Source organism: Pituophis catenifer, unplaced genomic scaffold, assembly GCF_029215685.1.
Source record: "Pituophis catenifer annectens isolate HBS135680 unplaced genomic scaffold, rPitCat1.0.hap2 SCAF_6, whole genome shotgun sequence".
Taxonomy (NCBI): Eukaryota; Metazoa; Chordata; class Lepidosauria; order Squamata; family Colubridae; genus Pituophis; species Pituophis catenifer.
The window spans coordinates 14,908,405-14,925,728 of NW_027256886.1; the positions used below are offsets into that span (position 1 = coordinate 14,908,405).

At 43.2% G+C, this 17,324-nt stretch overlaps 1 protein-coding gene across 3 annotated transcripts in view; it reads left to right on the forward strand.

Moving 5' to 3' along the window:
* Positions 1–15,412: 15,412 nt before the first annotated feature.
* The window catches only part of TNIK (TRAF2 and NCK interacting kinase), a 273,951-nt gene continuing 272,039 nt past the window's right edge, over positions 15,413–17,324 (forward strand). For 2 of the 3 annotated variants that reach the window (XM_070945923.1, XM_070945924.1), the window contains exon 1: positions 15,461–15,475. The gene's annotated coding sequence lies outside the window, so the exon portion shown is untranslated. Of the gene's footprint in view, positions 15,476–17,324 lie in introns of all 3 variants that reach the window. The other variant, XM_070945925.1, reaches the window with a different exon arrangement.

Here is a 17,324-nt window from a genome sequence, read left to right on the forward strand (position 1 = left end):
CTCCAGAAGCTCCCTTAAGTGAAGAGGATGAAGAGGAGGCGCCTCTTCTTAATGCACGGGCGCGCAGAGCTGCCAAAAGGCAGGAGTGGCTCCTCAGGAGGAGGTCTCCTCAAGAGTAAGGCTTGGGGCTAAGTGGCCACTCCCTTAGCCTATTTAAGAAGGAACGCCGCTTGCAACAAGCTGTAGAGAACAACTTTAGTTCACTCTCCTTCGTGTCTGCAAAATTGCTTCTGGGCTTTCTGCCAACTCTAGTAAGACTGATTACCTTATCTTAGGATTCTGGTAGGCTGTTAAGACAGTTCATTAACAGCTTTTGAATGATAAAGACTTATTTGAGTAAAATAAGCTTTGTATAGAGTTTGTGTGTGCTGCGTTCTTTGGGGTCCGTAGCTGGGGCAGAACAGGTCCTTGGTGCTCTCTGAGCTGGGTTATTTTCCTGCAGATGATTCATTACCCAAGCTAGGTAAGATAATCAGTGTTATAACTAGCACTGTTGATCTTACCTCCGAAGGAGATGAGAAGTTCAGAAATACGAAGTATAATTTCAATACACAACCTGGTCATAAATTTTTCAACTTCTACCTTCAAAATGATACTATAGGATAGGGCCGTGATGGCAAATCTGTGGCACGTGTGCCAGAGGTGGCATGCCGCGCCCTCTCTGATGGCATGTGAGCTGTCACGCCAGTTCAGATCTGCTGCGCATGTGCACACGCCTCCTGCCGGCCAGCTGGTCTTTGGGTCTCTGCCGCGCATGCGTGGGGGTGGGGCACCTGCGTGGGGGGTGTGTGTGCATGCCCGGGGGCGCACGCATGTCCGGAGTGGGGTGCATGCAGGGGGCCGCATGAGCATGCATGGGGGCATGCCACATTGCGTTTTGGGGGTTTGGATGCACGCATGCACATTTGTGCGCTTACGCATGTGCTTTAGGCACTCGGTCCAGAAAAGGTTAGCCATCACTGGGATAGGGCATTGCACACCAGAACAACTGGACACAAGGGTAGTTTTCTTCCCTAGTTCCATCATGATGCTAAATAACTAGTTTCCACAACAGCGTCAAACTATCTAGGAAAGCAGTATTACCATCATTATTCTCATCTTTCCTATTACCTATCTCCTTATCTTCTTAGGAGTATAACTTTGTTGTTTGTAGCTTATGATTTATATTGGTTTATTTAGTAACCTAGTATGATTTATGTTGATTGCTTATTTAGTATCCTATTTTTACGATGACTACGATCATGATTTATCACTTATTGCTTGTATGTACCCTGAGAGCTTATGCACCGGAGACAAATTCCTTGTGTGTCCAATCACACGTGGCCAATAAAGAATTCTAAATAAATAAATACCTAGTTTGCGGAATGAAATGTCTGCAAGAAAGCAACCCAGCTCAGAGAGGACCAAAGACTCCTCAGGTAGAACATCCCTATTATGCCAGTGATGTGTTTCCACACAAGAATCATTGTGGAGATCAAAACTTGTGTTTGAGAAGAAGACGGGCTCTTTCCAAGTGGCATGTGAAGGAGGCAGTTGAGAAGAGTTGTAGATCAGGAAGAAGGTCCATGCTATCTTATTGATAGCAACTCACAAGTAGAGGATTTTTTTTTCTGACCCTAACAAACAGTGTGATCCTGGGTGGTTTCTAAGTATAAGGTAAAGATAAAGGTTCCCCTCGCACATATGTGCTAGTCAGTGGTGGGTTCCTCCTGGTTCGGCCCGGTTCGGCCGAGCTGGTAGTGATGACGATATGACGTCACCGAACCAGTTCTGCCCCCCCGCATTATTCTTACCTTTTATTTGGCCCCACCCCCAATCTATTGCTGCCTCCTGAGTCCCAGCTGATGGGCTATAAGGAAAAAAAACTGTTTAAACTCTTGCCGTGGGGCTTCAAAGGGCCGCCCTACAGCTGATCAGTGGTAAAAGGCAGTTTGGTGGTAGACCGGTACCTCCAAAACAAATGAGCCTGCAAAAATAAATGGGTAGACCAGTGCCTGCAAAAATACATGAGTAGACCAATGCCTGCAAAAATAAATGGGTAGACCAGTGCCTGCAAAAATAAATAGGTAGACCAGTACAGCTCTGCAAGCAGTTAAAAGCCTGGTAGACCAGTACCTCCGCTAAATCCTAAAGAATTGTCCCATCACCATCAAGCCATGCCCAAAAAATAAGCCATGCCCACAGAACTGGTAGTAAAAAATTTTAGAACCCACCCCTGGTGCTAGTCGTTCCTGACTCTAGGGACCGGCGCTCATCTCCGTTTCAAAGCCGAAGAGCCAGCGCTGTCAGAATATGTCTCCGTGGTCATGTGGCCGGCATAACTAAATGCCAAAGGCACACAGAATACTGTTACCTTCCCACCAAAGGTGGACCCTGTTTTTCTACTTGCATTTTCTACGTGCTTTCGAACTGCTAAGTTGGCAGAAGCTGGGACAAGTAACGGGAGCTCACCCCGTTACGCGGCACTAGGGATTCGAACTGCTGGACTGCCGCCCTTTCGATCGACTTGCTCAGCGTCTTAGCCACTGAGCCACCATGTCCCATTTCCAAGTATACACAATGCTTAGATAAAAAATGATGATATTCTAAAACCTAAGGAAATCTGACCAACCTCTTTGAAAAGGTAAATGGAGAACCTTGTTGAAAAGTATACTGCGGGTATGGTGGGTAGTGGTGGTGGGTTCCCATAATATCATACAGGTAGTCCTCAACTTATGACCACAATTCAACCCAACATTTCCATTGCAAAGCGAGACAGTTATTAATTGAGTTTTGCCCCATTTGACAATCTATCTTGCCACGGTTGTTAAATGGAGTTGTTCACTTAGTAACACGGTCATTTAGTCAACCTAGCTTCCCCCTTGACTTTGCTTGTCAGAAGATTGCAAAAGGGGGGAGGGGATTCACAGGACTCTGGAACATTGCAACCGTCATAAGCACGAGTCAGTTGCCAACGGTCATAAGTGAAAAGAGCCTTGGTAGCACAGCAAACTAAAGCACTGTTAAGTAACACCAGCTGCCTGCAATTACTGCAAGTTCAAATCTCACCAGGCTCAAGGTTGACTCAGCCTTCCATCCTTTCGAGGTAGGTAAAATGAGGACCCGGATTGTTGGGGCAATAAGCTGACTTTGTATAAAAAAAGAACACCGCTTGGGGGGGGGGCAAAAGCCCTACTAAGTAGGTATATACAAAAGTATGAAGGCTATTGCTTAACGCATTGTAAGCCGCCCTGAATCTCCGGAGAAGGGCGGCGTATAAATCGAACCAAGAAAGAAAGAAAGAAAGAAAGAAAGAAAGAAAGAAAGAAAGAAAGAAAGAAAGAAAGAAGAAAGAGAAAGAAAGAAAGAAAGAGAAAGAAAGAAAGAGAGAAAGAAAGAGAAAGAAAGAAAGAAAGAGAAAGAAAGAAAGAAAAAGAAAGAAAGAAAAGAAGAAAGAAACGTTAATGAGTCCCTTTTTATTAGTGCCATTGTAAATTTGAACGGTCACTAAAACAAACTGTTGTAAGTCGAGGACCATGTCTGGATCTTCTGTATGCAAACTTTATTGATATCCTTTCTCTCCAGCTAATACATTTCAGCTACTGCATTTGAAAAGTGGAACTTGAGGGAGCTTTTTTCGAGAGCCTCTGAACAAATCTTGGTCTACCTGCACTTCAAATGCAAAGTCATTTTGCAAGCCCATCTGTGGCCAGATTTCTCACGATTTGATGGCCGGTGTTTTTTTCTTTTTCTTTTCTTTTTTTTTTTCTGTCGTCATAACCGAACGGCTTGAAATGAATTAGCTTCTTGCAGAGAGAACATGCTTAGTTTCTCCAGCCTGAGATCTTCCCTTAACATACCACAGTAATCTACTGTTCATTGTGCAGATATGGTGGTGATTCTGGTCATATGGCATTAGCAGCTGTAAGTAAGTAGCCGTGGGGATTTACAAAAGAGCCAAAGAGCATTGAGTTTGAACAGTGGTACTTGTGTGCTTAAATGAGCAAATGTGCTTTATATTAGCATCTGGCATTAAGAGGCTTCCTTGTAAGATTTCAGCAAATAAGGGAAATAAGTTGAGGCCTAGGTTGATTAAACCCAGATATTGTAGCTTGTAAATCTTGGCTATTGACTATAGAAAGACAGTCATTTGTGGTTTATTCAATAAGGTACAATGAAAAATATATATGAGTACCATGTTGGTCTTTTGCTTTCTGTCCCAAAGGTGCTTTTTTCAAGAGGCAACTGGACTTTCTGGTTTTTCTTTGAAGAAGTTTCGCTTCTTGTCCAAGAAGCTTCTTCAGCTCTGACTGGATGGTGGGGAATATGCAGGTCAGAGCTGAAGAAGCTTCTTGGATGAGAAGCGAAACATCTTCAAAGAAAAACCAGAAAGTCCAGTGGCCTCTTAAAAAAGCACCTTTGGGAAAACCATGGCCTGGATGACTGAGAATCTCCATAGACATCTTTTGCTTTCTGTTATTTCTCAATTTATGACCACAGTAGGGACCAGAAAATTCATCGTTAAGCACGGTAATTGTTAAATGGAGCATTATGTGATCCAGCCTAATTTTATAACCTTTTTGCTGTGGTTGTTACACAAAACACCATGGCTGTTAAGCAAGATATCGTGTGACTGCAACTTGTGACCTTTTCTGCCAGTTTCCCTTACTTGCTGGGAACATCCCACATGACCTTATAACTTCTCTTATAAAGGGACGTAAGTCCTGGACTTATGACCATTCATTTAGTGCCTGTGTTCATGACAGTACTGAAAAAAGTGATTTTATAAGGGAAGCTTTTATTCAACCACAGAAAAATGGAACTGGTGCAAGGTTAATCTGAATTTGATTTAGTGGATTTGAGTCCATTTATTTTGGCACATTCTGTGCTATGAAATTAGAGGCAAGGTAGTTGTTAAGTTTTCTGTTTGGGAAAAAAAATATCTATGTTACTGGTGGAGACCAAGGGCCACACTCAACGTTCTTGGGCTTGAGATAGGATTGAAGTTTGGGAAATGGAAGGGTAGATTTTGAGCAGAAAATTTGGAAGGTGGCTGACCTTTACTGATTTTGAAAAAGGTTAGCAGGAATGGACCCAGTTAGGGTTTTGTGGTTTCCACAGTTGAAAAAGTCACACATACATAGAGTTTAATAATAATTGGACAAGCAAACTTTTTAATTGCTTTTAGCTACTGCTTCTTTTCGAGCCAAATATAAATCTGACTGCAGTGTGACTTTGAGAGATGGCAATAGCTGAAGTATCATGAGAATATCAAACGTTATAAAAATCACTCTAACAATGTTGGATTGAAATGATGGAAATAAATGTATAAATGAACTGTTCCAGCATCTGTTAAATGGACATCTGTTATTCTATTATAAAATGTATGTTGCCAGATAATTAATGAAAGCTAATAAGATGGTATTGCTTGTTTTTCTTTTAAATCTACTAAAAAAAAAAAATGGCAAAAGCACTGATTAAATTCTTTATTTAATCCATTTGTGTAATATGTTTGGACCTGAGAGACGACAAAGAAGAATTTATTCCCAGTGGAAACTGGGAATGGAGGCAGAATCGGCAGGAAAAATAGTCTGCCCTGAAGACATAAAAATGGCAGAAAGACACATGTAACCTGTGGAGGGTTACATATGATAAAGAGCAGGGGTGTCAAACTCAAGGCCCGTGGGCCAAATCTGGCCCCTGGGGTGCTTAGATATGGCCCATGGGGCCACCCTGGAAACAGCCAAGGACTGGCCCGTGGTGCCTCTCCCAGGAAAAACGGAGCTCAGAAGGCCTGTTTTTGTCTGCAATGGCCTCCTGCAACCTTTTGCCAGTGAAAATGGAGCTTGAGAGGGCCACGGGCGGCCCCCCTGAGCTCCGTTTTCGCTGGCAGGGGGCTGCAGGAGGCCGTTGCGGATGAAAATAGACGTCGAGCTGGCCACGCCGGTTGGCCACACCACCTGGTCATGCCCCCCCCAGCCCCCAAGATCAAACACAATCCTGATGCGATTTCCCTCAATGAAATCGAGTTTGACACTCTTGATATAGAGTATTTCAGAATTTTTTTATTTCTTTGTGCAATGCGCTATTTTTCAGCCTTGGTAACGTTATGATGTGTGGACTGCCAGGCTGGTTAGGGACTTCTGGGAGGGAAAGTTGCCAAGTTTGATAAACAATGGCTTAGGGCTATATTTGGAGGTCTGGGACTCTGTAACCGAGAGGTTTGGGGACTGAATCGAGACCTGAGGCTAAAGATTATTCACCTTTGGTGAATATATAGTGTTTGCTATTGGTGTAAGTCTATAGGATCCAGAATTCAGTCTAGACAATGCTGATACTCATTTGAGATGATGCCTTTTGTTGATGGAGAAGCCTCTACTGTAAATGCAGAGCACTTGGAGATCAATCCTTGAGAATTTATTACAGGTAGTCCTTGTTTATTGACCAGTTGCTTAGCAAGAATTCAAAGTTACGAAGGAACCACTCCACAAAGGTATTTTGGGTGCTTGGCAACCAGCTCACTTTTAAGGCCAGTTGCAGCCTTCCACAGTCATGTGATTGAAAATTATGATGGTTTTTGCCGGTTTTGGGGCTTTTCAGCCAGTTTCTGCAAAAAAATAAAATAAAAAATACATTGATTAGCTTTACAACTGTATTTGTTTTAAGCCATGTTATAACTGCCGTGTTCATCATTCAAGCGCCACATTCACTTAATGACCCCAGAGAAGAAGTCGTAAAATTAGGTTAGTCACATGGAAGCCTTAATATTGCCATGACTTATGATGGAAATTCTGCACTCTATTACAATTACAATTGTAATGTAATTGTACATTACAATTACAAAGACTACAATAAGTAGTCTTAAGTCAAAGACTATGGTGGTTTCCACCTTCCAACTTCGATATCTCAAAAAAACTTTGGCCATTACCTAGGAGAGTATATCATAGTGGTAGACCAAAGGCTTAGTTTATACACTTTCATGAACTTGTCCTTCTTTGTCTCACAAATTGCTTTGTTTGCTTGTCTGACATTATTACATATTATTTTTAAACCGCCTAGATCAGGGTCTCCAACCTTGGCAACTTTAAGTCTCCCAGAGTTGAAGTCCACAAGTCTTAAAGTTGCTAAGGTTGGAGACCCCTGGCCTAGACTAGCCCTACAGCAAGATATACAGCAAATAAATTCAACAAAAAAATCATATCCATGCACACCTGCAGAACAGCGCTGTAATATGTTGTTACTATTAAGTTTGATTGAGTTATGCAGGCATTCGGAGTGATTAACAAGAACAAAGTATAGAACAAATTAATTAATGATAAAAGAAATATTAGAAGGAAACACATATAAATCAAAAACCCACTTTCTATTTCTACTTGTAGAAAAAAAGCTGTAGATAGATAAAGTGACAGAACTTTAAATGTGCAATCAATCAGAAAGCCCTTTGGAAGAATACAGGTAGTCCTTGACTTGAAGCCCAAATTTTTGTTGGTAAGCGAAACATTTGTTAAGTGAATTTTGTCCCATTAAATTTTACGCCCTTTCTTGCCATAATTGTTAAGCAAATCACTGCCGTTGTTAAATTAGTAACATGATTGTTAAGCGAATCTTGTTTCCCCATTGACTTTGCTTGTTAGAAGGTTGCAAAAAAACATGACCTAGGACACTGCAATTGTCATAAATATGAGTCAGTTGCCAAGCGTCTTGAGTTTTCATTACGTGACACTGGGGATGCTGCAACGGTCATAAGTGTGAAAAATGGTCATAAGTCCCCTTTTTTCAGTGCCGTTGTAACTTCGAATGGTTATTAAACAAACTATTGTAAGTCGCGGGGGGGGGGGACTACCTGTATATGAGATAATTTTCTTTGGAGAAAAACAGATGATATGGATATTTATCAAAATGGGAAGTAATAGCTGGATTTAAACATGATATGTAGGTGGGTATGTTTGGGAATTAAAAAGTTTGATATTATAAATGTGTTCCATTTATTTATGTACACTTGTGCCATGTTGAGCATATTAATTTATTGGAGTGCATATAGGGGAAGATTGCAGTCTGTTCTTTTTAATTCAATAATAACAATTTTACATTTGGATAACACTTGCAATTTTTGACACTGTACTTAGTTCAGGATTCAATCTCCTCTCTCTATACAGGAGCCTCTTTGAGGTATTATTTAATGAACCACAGGGTGAACAAATTGGCTTTTTCGAGCCGCCTAATGAAATTTTGCTGCATAGTCACAGGTGCCTATTCTTTAGTTCCACTGTTGAGGCGTCTGATGCAGAGGGCAAAACCATTGTAATGGCAGGATGCCTCCGAAAACCTTTTCAGCAAAATTGCATTGAATGCTCAATTCTGAGTTATTACAAGCATTAAAAGAAAATAGCATAGCTATAGTGATTCATGAGGGAAAAATAGCTTAAAAAACAAAAAAAAAAACCTTATACCAGCTGGGCAAAAATACTCCAGGACCCTGGTCCAGGAGTGAAATCCAGCAGATTCTGACAGGTTCTGGAGAACCGGTAGCGGAAATTTTGAGCAGTTCAGAGAACCAGCAAATATCACCTCTGGCTGGCCCCAGAGTGGGGTGGGAATGGAAATTCTGCAATATCCTTTCCCCAAGAATAGAGAGGGAATGGGGATTTTGCAGTATCCTTCCCTTGGAGTGGGGTGGGAATGGAGATTTTGCAGTATCCTTCCCCTGCCATGCCCACCAAGCCACGCCCACCAAACCACACCACGCCCACCAAGCCACGCCCACAGAACCGGTCGTAAAAATCTTTGGATTTCACCACTGCTCTGGTCAGAAAAGAAGTCACAAAGAGAAAAAGTCCACAACAAGGCCGAGCAATTCAGTCCTGAATCTGTAGCTCAAGTCATTCTCGAGATGGTGAATGAAGTCCATTAAATGTTACTGATGTCAATTTGCATTTAACATTGAAGGGCTAAAGGGAATGGCTGCTTTCCTCAGCTCTGAAAATATCAAGATCATTAGTTCTGTAATTTGACTTGTACCATGAGTTGTACTCAGAGGCTTTGTACACTTAGCAATCATTCATGGACAAAAATATGAGCAAGTGTGACATGCCTGGAGGCAGGTAGCACATAGAAGAAGGTCAAGACTTGTTCTCTGTCATGCCAGAAGAACACAGAATAATGGACAGAAATATTTTTGTTTATTCATTTATTTATTAATTGAATTTACATAGCCACTCAACTCGCCAAAAGCAAGTCTGGGTGTGTATAATAATCAGATAACAGCAACAAATAGAATTAGAATTCTTTATTGGCCAAGTGTGATTAGGTACAGAAGGAATTTGTCTCCGATGCATAAGCTCTCAGTGTACATACAACAATAGTGATAGATCATTATCATAGTTATTGTAAAAATACATTCATCATAAAACATTAGGTACAACACTTAGTCATAGTCATGGATACTAAATTAGCAATCAGCATAAATCATTTATTTATTTATTTATTTTTATTTGTTTAAATTTCTATACCGCCCTTCTCCAATATAGGACTCAGGGCGGTGAACAGCCAAAGTAAAAACAAGACATACATACAAAACGTACAAAATCTAAAAAACTGATTAAAATAATTAAATATCTTGGCCATAATTAAAACTGTTCCAATTTAAAATCAATTTAAAATTTGACTCAAGCCAGCCCAGCTAGTTGGAATAAATGGGTTTTCAGGGCCCGACGAAAAATCCGGAGGTCTGTTATTGTACGTAACTCTGGGGGGAGGTTGTTCCAGAGGGTGGGCGCCACCACAGAGAAGGCTCTCCCCCTGGGGGTCGCCAGCCGACATTGTCTGGCGGACGGCACCCTGAGGAGGCCTACTCTGTGTGAGCGTACTGGCCGGTGGGAGGCTATTGGTGACAGAAGGCGGTCTCGTAAATACCCCGGCCCTAAGCCATGGAGCGCTTTAAAGGTGGTCTCCAACACCTTGAAGCGCACCCGGAAGACCACCGGGAGCCAGTGCAGCTCGCGCAGGAGAGGTGTCACATGGGAGCGCCTTGTCGCCCCCATAATCCCCCGCGCGGCCGCGTTCTGGACCAGCTGGAGCCTCCGGGTGCACCCCAGGGGGAGCCCCATGTAGAGAGCGTTGCAGTAGTCCAGGCGGGAAGTGACGAGTGCCTGAGTGACTGTGCGTAAGGAGTCCCGATCTAGAAAGGGGCGCAACTGGCGTATCAGGCGAACCTGATAGAAAGCCCCCCTGGCCACGGCCGCCAAATGGTCTTCTAAAGACAGCCGTGCGTCCAGGAGGACGCCCAAGTTACGAGCCCTCTCCGTGGGGGCGAGTGATTCACCCCCAATAGCCAGCGATGGCATCAGCTGGCTATATCGGGACGCCGGAAGCCACAGCCACTCGGTCTTGGAGGGGTTGAGTCGGAGCCTGTTTCTCCCCATCCAGGCCCGCACGGCCTCCAGGCACTGGGACATCACTTCAAGGGCATCATTGGGGTGGCCTGGGGTGGAGATGTACAGCTGGGTGTCATCAGCGTACTGATGGAACTCCACCCCGAAGCCACGGATGATCTCACCCAGCGGCTTTACATAAATGTTGAACAGAAGGGGCGAGAGGACCGACCCTTGTGGCACCCCACAAGCAAGGTGCCTCGGGGTCGACCGCTGCCCCCCTGTCAACACAGATTGCGACCGGTCAGAGAGGTAGGAGGAGAACCACCTCAAAACGGTGCCTCCCACCCCCAACCCCGCCAACCGGTGCAACATGATACCATGGTCGATGGTATCAAAAGCCGCTGAGAGGTCTAACAGGACCAGGATAGAGGAGCAACCCCTATCCCGGGCCCTCCAGAGATCATCCACCAATGCGACCAATGCCGTTTCCGTGCTGTGCCCAGGCCGGAAGCCGGACTGGAGCGGGTCTAGATAGACAGCTTCATCCAGGTACCGGGGAAGCTGTTGCGCCACCACACTCTCAACAACCTTCGCAACAAAGCGAAGGTTGGAGACTGGACGATAGTTAGCCAAAACAGCCGGATCCAGAGAGGGCTTCTTGAGGAGGGGCCTCACAACCGCTTCTTTCAAAGCGGCCGGCAGGACCCCCTCACTCAAAGAAGCGTTAACAATCTTCTGGAGCCAGCCTCGTGTCACCTCCCGGGAAGCCAGTACCAACCAGGAGGGACACGGGTCCAATAAACATGTGGTCGCGTTCAGCCGTCCCAGGACCCTGTCCATGTCCTCGGGAGCCACAGGATCGAACTCCCCCCAGATAACGCTCTCAAGACCTGCCTCAGTCGTCCCGTCCGGACATACCCAGTCAGAGGCCAGCCCTTCCCGAATCTGAGCGATTTTGTCATACAGATACTGCACAAAATCCTCAGCTCGACCCTCATACTAGGATGCTAAGTAAACAATATAAATTGTAAGATATAAGCATAGATATAAAAAAGATATAAAATATAAAAATCCAAATTAATACAGGTCTACCTAGACTGATGATTGACCCAAAATCACCCAGCCAGCTATCTTGCCTAAGGTGAGACTAGAACTCACAGTCTCCTGGTTTCTAGGCTACTACCATAACCACTTAGGCATTGGACATTGCTGTTGATAGAAAGAAAATTGTGTCCTTTATAGCCAACACTTTTGACCCACCACTTTCGTAAAGTAGAATAACAGGTTCTTTTCAAATCAACTGCCTCTACGAATTGTCTTGGACAATTCCTAAGGAGTTGAACAAATCTCCAAACAACCATTTCTAGTTGAACCAAGAGACCCCATAGTTTGCATTGCTTCCAAACCCCATCAAAGAGCTGTGGTGACTCAGTGTTAGAATGCAGTATTGCAGGCGAACTCTGCCCACAGCCTGGAGTTCGATCCTCACCAGCTCAAGGTTGACTCAGTCTTCCATCTTTCCAAGTTCGGTGAAATTTAGAATAACAGAGTTGGAAGGTACCTTGTAGGTCATCTAATCCAACCCCCTGCTTAGGCAGGAAACCCTACACCACTTCAGACAAATGGTTATCCAATCTCTTCTTAAAAACTTCCAGTGTTGGAACTTTTACAACTTCTGGAGGCAAGTTATTCCACTGATTAATTGTTTTAACTGTCAGGAAGTTTTTCCTTAGTTCTAGATTGCTTCTCTCCTTGATCAGTTTTCACTCATTGCTTCTTGTCCTGCCGTCAGGTGCTTTGGAGAATAGTTTGACTCTCTCTTCTCTGTGGCAGCCCCTGAGATATTGGAACACTGCTATCATGTCTCCCCTAGTCCTTCTTTTCATTTCTTACGCATGCATGGATTCATGCATAGACCTGGATATAAAAGCCTTGTTGTCTCCATAGATGTTGCAGATGCTTAGCTTACTGTGGGTGAGAGTGTAGGTTCAGGAGACGAGAGGTGGATGTCTTGAAAAACCTTCAAAACTGTGCAAGGAAGAGACATTGCAAACCATTTGATGGTGCAGAGGCTGTCTCTTCACCTTTTTCATTTCAAATACTGCTTGTTGTGGCTTTTGCTCGTGAGGTGCTGTTTCATATTTTACCTCTTGAAGCCTTGTGGGAAAGGAAGAAATAAATAAAACTTTTAGGAAAGAAAAGTAATAGAAGGCCCTCCAGTTCATGTCTGTCACACGAGATTTATTGGGATGGGTGGCCGGTGAAAGAAAACGTTTGTTAAATGGAAACATAAGGCATTTGTATTAGCAGCAAAAGTCTCATTATCTATAAAAGTGATTATATGTGATCTGGGATTTTACAGTATTTTGCATCAGGTCCCCATTTAAACTTATCCTGAATAATTCAAAGGTTCCATTAAACGATTTTTCATATTTTGATTCCAAAATGTCAGAAAGTACGTCTTATTTGCTTTTTTCTGTGTCTAATTTTGTTCTTCCGCTCTTCCTAGTCATTCGAGTTTGTAGCATTAAGCAATTTATATCTGGCATCGATTGAGTCAAAACAACTGTGAACAGACACAGGAACGTGGATATCTAGATTGGTAAACCATAAAAAGCTCTCACTTTTACTTTGAGGGGGTGGGTTAGTTTATTGTAATGAGTTCACTTTAATGAGGAATGCTTCTTCCAATATTTTTTACCTCTCCCTTTATACTCCTTTGAAATATACAATTACGAAGATTCTTTCCTTCCATTTCTTTTAGGGTAGAAGAAAGGATTCTAACCTGCATTTTATCAAAGTGTGTGCAAGTATGGATTACCGTACTTTTCGGAGTATAAAACGCACCCCCCCCCAAAGAGGGTAGAAATGTTGGTGTGTTTTATACACTGAATACAGCCATTTTGGGCCTCCTGAAACCCTGCCCTGCGTGTCCAGTTTTCGCCAAAAACAGGCCCATTTTTTGCAAAAACGGGATGCGCAGAGGGTTTGGGAGGCCTGCAGAGTGCTCCTGGGGACTGGGGAGGTCAAAAACACGATGCGTGGGGGGTTAGGGAGGCCAAAAATTCCCAAACCCCCCACGGGTCATGTTTTTGCTCTCTTCAGCCCCCAGGATCACTCTGCAGGCCTCTCAAACCCTCTGCACCCCCCATTTTTGCAAAAAACAGGCCCGTTTTTGGCCTCTCAAACCCCCCACGAACTGCGTTTTTGCCCCCCCAAACGGTAATTCTCCTTGTTATCTGAATGGGTCAACAAAACTGGCTCATTTTTCATTTACAGCTGTAAATTAGAGTCCATACAGAATGACTCCTAGCAACAGCCTCCTGTTGTGATTCCATATTTTGCTATTAAAGCTGTTAGAAATCCTGAAGTCTATTTGCATTTAAGCCAATCCTTTATTCAACCTCATTTTCAAAAATGCGGTTGGTTGGGGGTACTTGGATGTTTTTTCTCATGTTTTTAGTTTTTTTTTTTCTTTTGCCTTTATAATAATGATATTTTCAGTTCAGGTTTCACTTTACTGTAAAGTTTCTTTTATATATGTTTATGTATTCCTTTCCCTTTTCTTCGTTTTCACTTTTTGTTTTTGTTACCTACTTAATTAAACATTGCAATTATCAAAAACTTATGGCTAACAATTCTCTAGGTTTTGCTTTTCATGGTGGGCATACTTGAACACATTTATTGGCTGCAGTAGTCTTTTTAAAAACAAGTGTTCTACATTTTTCTGTATGCAGCTGAATAATCTGCAGCTTGACAAACAATAGTTGCTTTGTTATTTTTATTTTTTACCTTGTACTTACTTTCTCTCTCATTCAGTGTCTGAAAATAGGAACTTACTGCTTATGATGGAAAAACAAACCTTTTAGATTCTAGAAATATTTCACTTCCGTTTGCATTTTCTCTGGTGTACTTTGGTCTTCCTTGACCAGATAGAAATATCCTTCAGATGATCTTTATGCCAAAGTCTTTTGACCATTCCCATCTTGAGAAATCTTCTTTGCCTTCTAAACTGGTGTGAAAGAGCCAGGGGTGGGCTTCAAAAATTTTAGCAAGGGGTTCTCTGCCGAGTCGCTGGGTGGGTGTGGCCATGGTGGGTGTGGCCTAGTCAGCCTCCTGCACCACGATGGGTGGGTGGGGTGTTTTTGCCCTCCTCGGGCTCCAGAGGCTTTTTTTGGGCCTCCGGGAGGGCAAAAACGGCCTCCCCAGGCTCTGGAGGCCCTCTGGAGGCCAGAAACAGGGCAATTTCCGGCCTTCCTGAACTTCTGGTAGACCTGTTTTTCACCCTCCCTGAGCCTCCGCGCACGCCCTGCAGTTACCTGCATCCAAAATGGGCCGCTTGGGGACTCCTGGGAGGGACAGGGTGGGCAGGGACAGCCAGGAATGGGATTTGGGGGATCTCCAAACTGCACAGAATCTTAGCTAGAGGTTCTCTCAAACCCCTGTGAACTGCCAGCAGCCACCCCTGGAAAGGGCGCATTTAAGACATTGATTTGGGTATTGTCTTTCTCTCTGTGCTAGTGGCTGGCCCTGTACTTCTATACGTTATCAAGGCAATCATTCTTTTTCGTGTAGAATTTGCCTATTATAGTCACCTAGGCAACCTGATCAATTTGAGATGAGCAGGGTCAAAATGGATCACCCAACCGGTATTCTTGAAACAGACTTTGTTGATTTTTGAACTTTACATTGCAATTTCATTTGGAAAAGAGATTTGGATTCGGTCGTGAACTTGATCAACTGATGTGTGGGTTTGTGTGAATATTTAGCTTAAATTTTGTGAGAGTCAGTGGCAATCAGGATATTGGACCACACCCCAGTTACATGCCATCCAAAATGTACCTTATGTAAAGCTATTGGAAAAGAGAATTAAAGTATCCTAAAACCATTGAAAATGAAACAGGGCTTCTGTTTTTAAAGCGGTCTCCATTTCGGAAGGCAGCCAAAATAAATCTGAGAAATCCCATGAAATAGTACTCTTATGAAAGCATTGTTTGGATTCGGTTAAAATATCTGGTTTGGGCTCCCTTTAATTTTCTCGTGTTTTTTTTTTCCAGGATCCCGCAGGCATCTTTGAACTGGTTGAACTGGTTGGCAATGGGACTTACGGACAAGTGTATAAGGTAAGATTTATGTAACTTCTGTTTGCACAGGTTTATATGCAAAACATTCCTTTGCTTACCCTTCTTTTACTATTTTGGGATTCTGAATTATTAATTCATGAAGTTCTTTCCGTTTTCTTCAAGCTTTCTTACAACCTCCTGCAACGGCATAAAATGGTGAAAGGGAACACGACAATGTCTGTTCTTCTTTGCATAATTTAGCGAATAAACAAACTTCAAGAAGATGGGGAAAAAGGTTCTTAAATTGATGCAATACACTATGGCTGATTCTTGATAGTTTAATTTGCTGGATCCCAACAGAGGCAGCCCATATGTTTCTGAAAAGAGTGAAAGATAAAGCAGTAGGACAATCTTCAACTAACATAAAGATCACCTTCTGAGTTGAGAAACTCTCACAGCTTTCCAGCTAGTCTGAGGAAACCTGTAGTATGACTTATCCCCTTCTAGTCCTCTCACCTCTATCCCTTATCAGAAGACAAAGGTGACTCTTCTACGGTATGAGGAAAGCAGATCCTCAGGACTACCAGCTTGAGTAAGTGTGAAGGTGTTAATGTAGCTTTGTCAAACTGGTAGGCTTGGTTTTAGAATATCCATCTCCATGGCCAGCCAGTTGGCGATAATGAGTTTGTAATCCAGTACTGCTAAGGGGTGTTGCATGGCAGAAGCCAGGGTTAACAATTACTCTACATGCAATCTGGTAATTTCAGTTGATAAAATGCTGAGATTGTATTTCCCGGTCACTGTCAATTTAATTATAAGTGCAGTTGCAACAGGGAGGATACTTGCTTCAAGTGACAGGCTTTGTAAAACTATTAAAGGTTGATGATTATTATTTTTTTACTTGTTTAATTGCTTGTTTGTTTTTATTATTACAAGAAGTGCTGTTTTTGTGATGGACCTCAACATTTCTTGGGCTGTGCTGTCCTTTATAATCTCTTGAAAAATCTTGCCTTTTACACATTGGTATCCTTATACCTCTTGGACTATAACCACATGGTCCTATATATTGTATAGGTAGACTTTGCTTAACGATGCTAACTGGGATTCTCAATTCCATCAATAAGCAGTATAATTTCAAAGCACAATATCACATCATTGTGCCAACTTAACAACAGTAGTCCGAGCAGTCCAAATTAGAGTTGTTAGCTGAATCCTACACCTTTGTTAGGCACCATTGATGATTGCCTTCTTCTATTGACTTTGCTCGTTGGACACCAGCACAAATGGTGATCATGTGAGCGCAAGATGCTGCAACCATCATAATTGGAAGATGGTTGCCAAATGCCCAAATCATGCTTATATAACTACAAGGATCTGCAACATCCATATTACAAGGATCAGTTTGAAGTTTTCTTGTTCAGCACTATTCAAGCGGTCACTGAAAAACTTGCTAAACCAGTGATGGCTAACCTTTTTGCCATCGCCTGGCAAAAGCGTGGGGAGTGCGGGGGGTGGGGTGTCACACGCGCGTGCCCGCACCCATAATTGTATGCATCCCGATCCCCGCGTATGTGTGTGTGACACCTCCACGCTGACCCCGCTTTTGGCATGCGATGGCACAATAGGCCCGGTAGGCCCATTTTTCACCCTCCCCAGGCTCCAGAGGCTTTCTAGGAGCCTGGGGAGGGCGAAAATGGCCTTCCCCACCCTTCCCGGAAGTCCTCTGGAGGCCAGAAACAGCCTGTTTCCTGACTTCCGGTGGGCCCAGAAGTCCCAAAAATCAGCTGGTCCATGGAGCTGAGCTCACGTGCCCACCAATATGGCTTTGCATGCCACGTGTGCCATAGGTTCACCATCACAGTGCTAAACAAAAGCTACCTGTACAGGTAGTCCTTGATTTACAACCATT